This window comes from Arvicanthis niloticus, chromosome 9, assembly GCF_011762505.2.
Source record: "Arvicanthis niloticus isolate mArvNil1 chromosome 9, mArvNil1.pat.X, whole genome shotgun sequence".
In the NCBI taxonomy this organism is placed as follows: Eukaryota; Metazoa; Chordata; class Mammalia; order Rodentia; family Muridae; genus Arvicanthis; species Arvicanthis niloticus.
In genome coordinates, this window is record NC_047666.1 from 4600551 (window position 1) to 4609397 (window position 8847).

Genomic DNA, 8847 nt, shown 5'->3' on the forward strand with positions numbered 1-8847 from the left:
ACACACACACACACACACACACACACACATTTTTTCCTCCCACTAGTTTCACTGGCACTCTTCTAACATATCTCCAGGCTCCCTAGCCCCTCCCTCCTTCCCTTCATCTCCTGTGGGGAGCCGACAGAAGACGGCTATCATCCTTGTAGTCATCTTGAGCCATATACCCTGAAAAGAGACTTGATTACATTAGCCTACAACAGCTGAGCACACTCTGATAACATCTTGCTTTAGATACCCAGGATTTTCCATTGAGTATGTGAGACTTAAAGGTGTGTGACTTAAGGGCATGACTTAGAGATCAGATTTAGAGACAAGACCTGAGGGCATGATTAAAGGCGTGACTTAGAGGCATGGCTTAGAAGTGAGGCATATAAAAGGCGAGAGGCAGACAGAAGAGAAGTAACAGATTATTAGGCACTCAGAGGTACAACTTGGAACTAGGAATTAGGTTAGAGAGTACAACTTAGAGTACAACTTGGAGTAGGAATTAGGCATTGAGGAAGAAGACACTTGGACGAGAGAACTCAGAAGAAGAATTATTAGTTATTAGCCACTTGGCACTTGGAGAAAGAACTTGGAACTTGGAGGCACTAGGGACTAGGGAATAGGAACTGAAGACTTGGGACTTGGAGAGAAGAGAGACTGAAGAATAAACGGGATTGAATCGAACTCTGTTTGGTCTCCATTCTTCACGTCTGTTCTCACATTCTCTCTTGCTGAACCCCAACCCGCAGACCAGAGCAACTTGTGGCAGTGCAGGCTAACAAGTTAGTCCCCAAGGCTTTTGGCAGTGCGGGTTCCAACACTGACAGAGCAGTCTGAGACATTTTGGCCCCCAAGCGTGGGCTAGAGCAATTCTCAACATTTCTGGCACCCAAACATGGGCAGCTTGGGCCACAACACTCTCCTTCCCTTCTTCCTTCCCTCCCTTCCTCCTTTCCTGTCTTTCAAAAAAAAAAAAAAAAACCCACTAAATCTAAATAGTGCTGCCTGCTGGAGTGTTGTCTGGCTTGTTGGCTGTTGGCTTGATCTTTTGCAGGTCTCGTGCAGATAACCACAGCTGTAGTGAGTTCCTGACTGTAATGGTCATCCATGTCCAGAACACATTTTATAGCACTCCTGTCCATTTAGCTTTTACTGTCTTTCTGCCTCCTCTTCCACAATGATCCCTGAAAACTGAAGAGGGAAGAGGTGATAACAAAGACACCCAAACTAGGGAGAACCTTACTCAAGTCTTGGAAATCACGGCCACCCAAAAATCACAAGACTCTGTACCTGGATGCAATCAGCAGAGGTTTATTAGGGAGAGTTGGCTAGCCAAGGTCAATTCGGTTCACTCACTCAAGAGTTGAATTAACAAAGCCAGTCAGTCTGAGAAGGGTCTTTAAAGGGGGAAACCACAAACCTGGAGAGTGAGGAGGGGGTGAAAGGTTGGTAAGGAAATATAACATAAAAATAGTGGAGAATTCCAGAGGAATGCAACCTGAGTGAATCAGGGTCATGTGGAAAACACTCTGTATTCTCAAAATGTGGTCTTGCCCTGTCACTAGCTCAACTATTTCTCAGTCTCACCTAGATGACTTGCATTTCTCTTTGTGGTTAGAAATGTGTCTTCCTGCTTTGGGCCTTCCCCACCCACAAGTGGGTTCTCTTCCCTGAGGCTTCCCTGAGGAATGTTAATCTAGCAAGTGTCCTCTGACTCAGGGATAATGTACTCTTCCCTGAATGTAACCCAGGGTAGTGAAGGCCTGAAATCTTACATTCAGTTCTGCTTTCTGGAACCTGCATTCTTTTGCTCAGGTCTAGGGGTAAAGAAAAAAGCCTGTTATATATTTTATAAAATGAGCTTTATAGTTTTTCACTCTACAATACAGATTTTCTATTTAAAAATGAGCACACCACAGACATTTGTTTTTCTTGAGCACGTTGACCAATTATGAGTCTCTGCATTGCTTGCTATCCCTTTGCAGGAAAGGCTTCCTTGACCAAGCGTCAGAGCAGCACAGTTTGACAATGGTAGGTTATCACATTCCCAGACAAGGACTTCTAGCCAGGTTTTCAGTATCAGGCTTGAATTCTATCCTGTGGGGCAGGCCTCAAGTTCACTTAGAAAGCCATTGTTTGTTTCTCCTCTGGTGAAATGAGCCAATTCAAGCCACATTAAAGTATATAAAAGCAGATTTATTGGGAGACATGTTCACTGGTCCCAAGTAAAGAGGCCAGGGAAGTCACCATGGGGAGGGAGACAGAAGGGAAGGGAAGGGAAGGGAAGGGAAGGGAAGGGAAGGGAAGGGAAGGGAAGGGAAGGGAAGGGAAGGGAGAGAGAAAAAGAGAAAGAGCAAGTACAGAGAAAAATGCAGAGAGAGGAAGGGCGAGGGGAGACCAAAATGTCTGGATTATAGAAGGAAGAGCTTCTGGGGAAGGGGAAGGCCAGCTCCTTGGCTGGAAAATTCAGCATAGAAGATAGGGTATGCCAACCATGTCCTGTAACAGGTAGGGACTGATGGATGCTGGGAGAACCTAGAATCCTGGTCTACCTTTATATGTTAAATATGCACCTCAGCCCCTTGTCCCCAATTGAAACCCTATACTAAGTTCATTGTGTCTGGCAGGTCAGTATTTAAGATCTACCTTTGGGTGAATTAGTTTTCTTCTCCAACACCCTTTTGGAACTGTGAAAACTAGACAGTAGGAAGAAAGTTTTATTTAATTTCTAGTGTGATTTCTCAATGTTCTACAACCAAAATGCATGTCATTGGCAATAAGGTCTTACCACCCAGTTCAGTGAACAACCAAAAGCTGTGGGGAGCCAACAGAAGGTGGCTATCATCCTTGCAGCCATCTTGAGCCATATACCCTGACAAGAGACTTGATTACAATAGCCTACAACAGCTGAGCACACTCTGATAACTTCTTGCTTTAGATACCCAGGATTTTCCCTTGGGTGTGAGAGACTTAAAGGTGTGTGACTTAAGGGCATGACTTAGAGATCAGATTTAGAGACAAGACCTGAGGGCATGATTAAAGGCGTGACTTAGAGGCGTGGCTTAGAAGTGAGACATATAAAAAGCAAGAGGCAGATAGGAGAGGTCAGAACAATTTGGAAAACAGAGAATCAGACGTTTCAGAGAGAACAACTTGGAGTAAAAATTAGGCACTTGGAAGATTATTAGGTATTAGGCACTTGGCACGTGGAGGAAGAACTTGGAATTAGACATTAGGCACTTAGCACTTGGAAGAAGAAACTTGGAACTTGAAGGCACTAGGGACTAGGAATTAGGACTTGGGACTTGGAGAGAAGAAGAGAGACTGAAGAATAAATGGGATTGAATCACACTCTGTCTGGTCTCCATTCCTCACATCCCGTCCTTACTCTCTCTCTTGCTGAACCCCAACCTGCAGACTGGAGCAGCTTGGGGCAGCGAGAGCTCTAACAATTTAGCTTCCAAGGCTTTTGGCAGTGCGGGTCCCAACATTGACAGAACAGTCCGAGACACTTGGGCCCCCAAAGTGGGCTAGAGTAATTCTCAGCATTTTTGGCCCCCAAACATGGGGCAGCTTGGTTCTCAACAAAAAGCAATGTTAACAGTCTGTGGAGCTGGGCGGTGGTGGCACACACCTTTAATCCCAGCACTTGGGAGGCAGAGGCAGGCAGATTTCTGAGTTCGAGGACAGCCTGGTCTACAGAGTGAGTTCCAGGACAGCCAGGGCTACACAGAGAAACTCTGTCTCAAAAACAAACAAACAAACAAACAAACAAAACAAAACAACAACAAAAAAAAAAACAGTCTGTGGAGTTGGTTTACTTTCAGTTTTTGGGTTTGTTTTTGATCCTCTGGAAACTCACAGATCCACGGCGATGCCCACACCTGGCACTGAAGTTTTCATTGGATAACTCATGAAGCCTAGTCTATTGGACCCTGAGATCCAAACCGGGAAGACATGCTCCCACAGAAACACTCATGATCAGGAGGGTTGATGCAAAGGCAAGAGGTTTATTGATCCAGTGCACTGGGGTTCCTCCATATGCAGGCTAGAGGAAAACTGAGCTACAGCTAAGAGCAGTTTTTATACAGTTTTCATAGGGTTTACAAGGGCAGTCTTACAATCACCTCTTAGACAATGCTAACCACAAAGCCTGACCTTAAATGACTGTTACCATGCTTGGTTTCTTGGCAACATTATCTTATGATAATGAGTGTTAGCTAAGTCTATCTTACCATAGCTCCTGTTTACCCAGGTTTATTGTGCTAAGGGCCCAGCTTCCTGATAACCTTTTAATTCTTTTATCTTGCGTCCTTCTCCTGGGATGTATGTGTAAGTCTTTGAAATGTGCTTCTCCCAGAATGTGTTTCTGGAGACGTTAATTTTTAAGTTTAGGCTAAGACCTGAGATTCCTTCATTACTTGAGGGGCAGTGAAAGGAGGGAGACAGTTTTACTGGGACAGTTATAGTATAAGGATTTATGATTTGCCACAGAATGACACCTCAGACTCAAATAGCAGGTAAATGCAAGGAGGATTTTATTCTGCAGAAGTCCAGCATGCTGAGGTCTCCCCGTTACCAAGATAAAGAGACACCCAAGTGAGCTTGCAGTGCTGATTTAAAGCACATTAGGGAATTCTAGGGTAGATGGCCTCTATGTTAATCTGCTGGGTCCATCTCTATGGATATTCCATTATAGGGTATGGGAGCTGGAAACTTGCTATGGAGGTCTGGAAACAGTTGGCTAAGGAAGTAGCTGAGGAAATCTGGAAACTACTGCTGATCCATTGCCTTGCCTCAGGCCAGGTGGAGTGGCAGCTTCTAAAAACTGGACTTGCCCCATCTCAAATTCTTGAGATGTTTTTGAGGCTCCTACACTAGCAGCTCCAGCCAGCTCCACATCAGGGAGTGTAAAAAGCAGGCCCTTAACAGGACCAACTCTATTTTTTTACTAGGAAAGAGAACAAGTCTTGACATGTTTTAAAGCACTATGATAACCAAAAGTTGTTTTGAAACCTTATGAACCAAAATATGTAAAAATAAGCTGTTTTAAATAAGTAAGATAACCACCTGCCGTGAAGTCATAGCATGGAGGTAGCTAGACTCATCTGGCTATCTGCCGTGCACATCAGCAGTAACCCCAAATTCAGCATAAAGAGGAGCCTCAGCTGGAGTACATTATCACACTGGTAGTCATGACTACCTAAGTGATCCTCCCCTGACCAAGAGACTGACAGCATCTACCGTGCCCAATGATTTGTGGTCTGGATTCTGGACCTTTAGCTGAAACCAGCATAAGAACTCAGGTCTTATAACCCATGAATCAATGATGTACTTATTGCTATGCTTATTTCTTTGGTAATTAGAAATTTATTATTTGTGTTCATTGTGCTGATATTGATAGAGGCAATGCATAGGAAATGTGGCAATACCTCATTGTGGCAATAGCCTTAGCGTTGGTAATAATATATTGTTTGCTGTGCATTATTAAAGAGCAATTGAATGTCAAACTCTCCATTTCTGGCATCTCCCCTCTCGTGGAACTGACAATCTCACAGTCAATCCAGTATATGACCCCTGAGTGGAGAAGGATCTGTCGCTCTTCTCCCTGAGGGGATACTAAAGCCTTGTCACAACCTGCTCAAGACAGAAAAGATATTGGGCTCTCAACAAGGAGAGAACCTAGTAACACAGTGGAAATGGCCACCCTTTTAACTCAAGGTGCTAGCTGGTTGAAGACATCCTCCCCAGAGTAATAAGTCACTCTAGGTACAAGCTATAGTAGAACATAAAAATATTAGCCAGACAGTGGTGGCACATGCCTTTAATCCCAGCACTTGGGAGGCAGAGGCAGACAGATTTCTGAGTTTGAGGCCAGCCTGTGTGAGAATAAAATTTGAAAACAGCTTGAAACAAATAACAAAAATTCATGGTCAGCAAAGACCACCAACAACTTGTTAAACATAGTCATAATAAAAATATTAGGTCCCTCTGCGGTCAGGATGACCAAAAATGAAAAGGCATGCAAGGATGTGCCCAGACAAGTCCAAACAAGCCCAAGTGAGTAATGGGCCATCTAGTGTTGACTTTTCTCTCCCCCTTTCCATGAAGTCCAAGGTTTCATGATCAAAAAATAACTAGTCATCCTGCCAACTTGAATGATTGCTTACACAAATTGCTGATGTTTAAAATATCCAATCATATGTAACTGTGCCAAATTTTCCAGCTCTCCCCAACCTCTACCTATAAATATCCCAAAGTTCCTGGGGTCTGAGTTGAATCCTCTATCTCCTGCGTGAGATATGCTGATCCAGATTTGAATGAGGGTCTCCCTTCAGGGGTCTTTCATTTTGGTGCATGGGCCGGGAAAAACTTGTCCAGGATCTGTGCGACCACCCAGGACTCCCAACGACCCCTTGGAGGTAGGTCTGTATGAATGGTGTGTATCTGAGTGCTGTCTCTGTCTCTATGTCTGTGTTTTGTGTTTTGGTTTCTAAGCAGCTGCCATTGTAGGCCATAAGGACTCAGTGGCTGCGGATGCAGACATGCTAGGGCCACAGGCTGCAGCTCTGGAGGATGCTCCAGAGGCAGGAAGGAGTCAGGAAGGTCTGACTGCCCTGTTTCGGAACAAAGGAGATGGAGTGCTCCTGCTTGAGGGGAAGACATGGAATCCTTCCCCGTTAGGGGTTGCCTTTGACTGGTTCTGTAAGACCAAATGTGGGCAAGTGTGTCTGACTGTGTTACTTCTGTGTGGTTGTGTTTTATGTGTAACAGTGAGACAGTCTTTCTGCGACCCCTCCCTGCCACCACTGCGTAAAACATCCTGAGTTAAAAAGAGATAACATGACCACTGGCAGAAAAAGAGATAGAGCCGCTGGTGAGTGCTGCTACAGAGCAGAGAGGTGGGTGGGTCCTTTGACGAGGGGCACCATGGTTCGGGTGGCCCACCCACAACAACTGGGCAGTTTTCCACCAGCCATCTATGAAGATAGATAGGGCCCAGGTAATTAGAAAACCTGGCGGAGGAGAGAGACATCTTCCCTGAGCCATGCTGGACAAAACAGCCCCAGCAAGATTATTCACCTGAGAGTTATAATTATTTATTAAAAAAAAAAAAAGAACTGGTTAAAACTGCTTACTTAATTTAGTTTAAAACTTACTTGAGAGACAGTCTCAATTTATACAAGAAAAACTGATAATTTGCCCTGCTCTGTGGCCAGGAGAAGGGCACCAGCAGAAAGAACCTTGAATAAATTTACTGTTTTCATAAGCGGCTCTTGGAAGGGGGCCAGCAGTTTTTTGGCTTCTGTAATAAGAGAGTTGATAGTGGTTTTTCCCAGTTTAATAAGTAAAAAAAATACTTTTTTCTTAATTTACAGCTAAAAATTACAAGCTGTCCTGTGTCAGAAAAAATATATATATAGGCTTCCGTTTTGATAGACTTTCTAGCCATTTCTGTCTGAGACAATTTCATTATTTATATGAGACTTTCATCAAGATTTGGCTCAAAGATGAGAGTTCAGATAAGATAAAATTAAAGAAGTGGTGAAGACTTGTGCTCTTATGTTAAATATAAAAATGTTTACTTTCTTGTTCTTGTGTATCACTTCTAAAATAATATTCTAATCAGAAATAACTCTTTAAAAGGTTTTTGTAGAACTATGACCAAAGTTTCTATTTTGTCAAAAGTTAAATTCAAATAAGTGTCAAATTAATACTATGTGAGCCTTCAACATCTTAATAGTCCTTGCTGTGAAATGCTGTAGATAAGGCTATTCATTCTGATTGAATTTTTTTCTTAGCGCTTCAGAGGTGAGCTCACATTACACCTGTAAACAAGGTACTGTTTGCAGACTGAACTAGGTTGTGGTCTCTAATGTGATGTAAACAGCAGTCATACAGCCTCACAAATACATCAGTCTGTACAGAGTTCTAGAAGACTATTTACTGCTTTTACAGGTGGTCAAAACAATAAATAAAATAAAAGCCTTTCTTTCCCAAGACCTTTATAGATTCTGGTTTTCAGGAGTGCTCTTCAAGACAAAAGAGCAGAAGAAGATACTGGAGAAAAGGAACATTCCCGCAGACATGGGGACCCCCCCCCCCCATCAATTGATCAGGCCATGGTCCAGAGTGGGTTACTTCTGACCAGATGTGACTGAGACCTTCATGTGACAGAAGGTAAGGGACACCTGAAGGCCCACGCCAGATCCCATTGACAGGTCTTAAGAAAGAGGATGAGACCCCACTAATTTTGATCAAGGCACATGAGGTTAAACAGGGAGGCTAGAGAGAAGTCTAGAAGAAAGAAATAGAGAAGAAGAGTAGAGAAGGTTTAGTGTAAGTCTAGAAGAAGAGTGAAGGAGAAGAGTGGAGATAAGTTGCTGAGATTAGAAGGAGGTAAAAAAAAAGAAAGGTGACAGGAAAAGAATTTAAGTTGCTGAGAAAGTCTTCCATATCAGGGATGTGATAAAAGAGGCAGAGAGAGAGAGAGAGAGAGAGAGAGAGAGAAACAGAAAAGAGACCAGTGTGCACATTCTAAGTGGGAAAAGGTTTATTCAGGGGAAAGGGCAAAGGTGGGGAGATAAGAGAAGTAGAGGCCGGCCATGACCACGTGGAGAGAGAGGAAGGGGGGGGACAGAGAGAGAGGGGGTATAAGAGCGGGGTAAGAGAGTAAGACAGCAAGAGAGAGAGGAGGGGGCAAGCAGCCCCTTTTATAGTAGATCAGGCTACCTGGCGGTTGCCAGGTAACTGTGGGGAGGAGCATACCTGGCTGTTGCCAGGTAACTGTAGGGAGGAGCATACCTGGCTGTTGCCAGGTAACTGGGGAGGTGGAGTTTAGATGGAATACTAACAGGT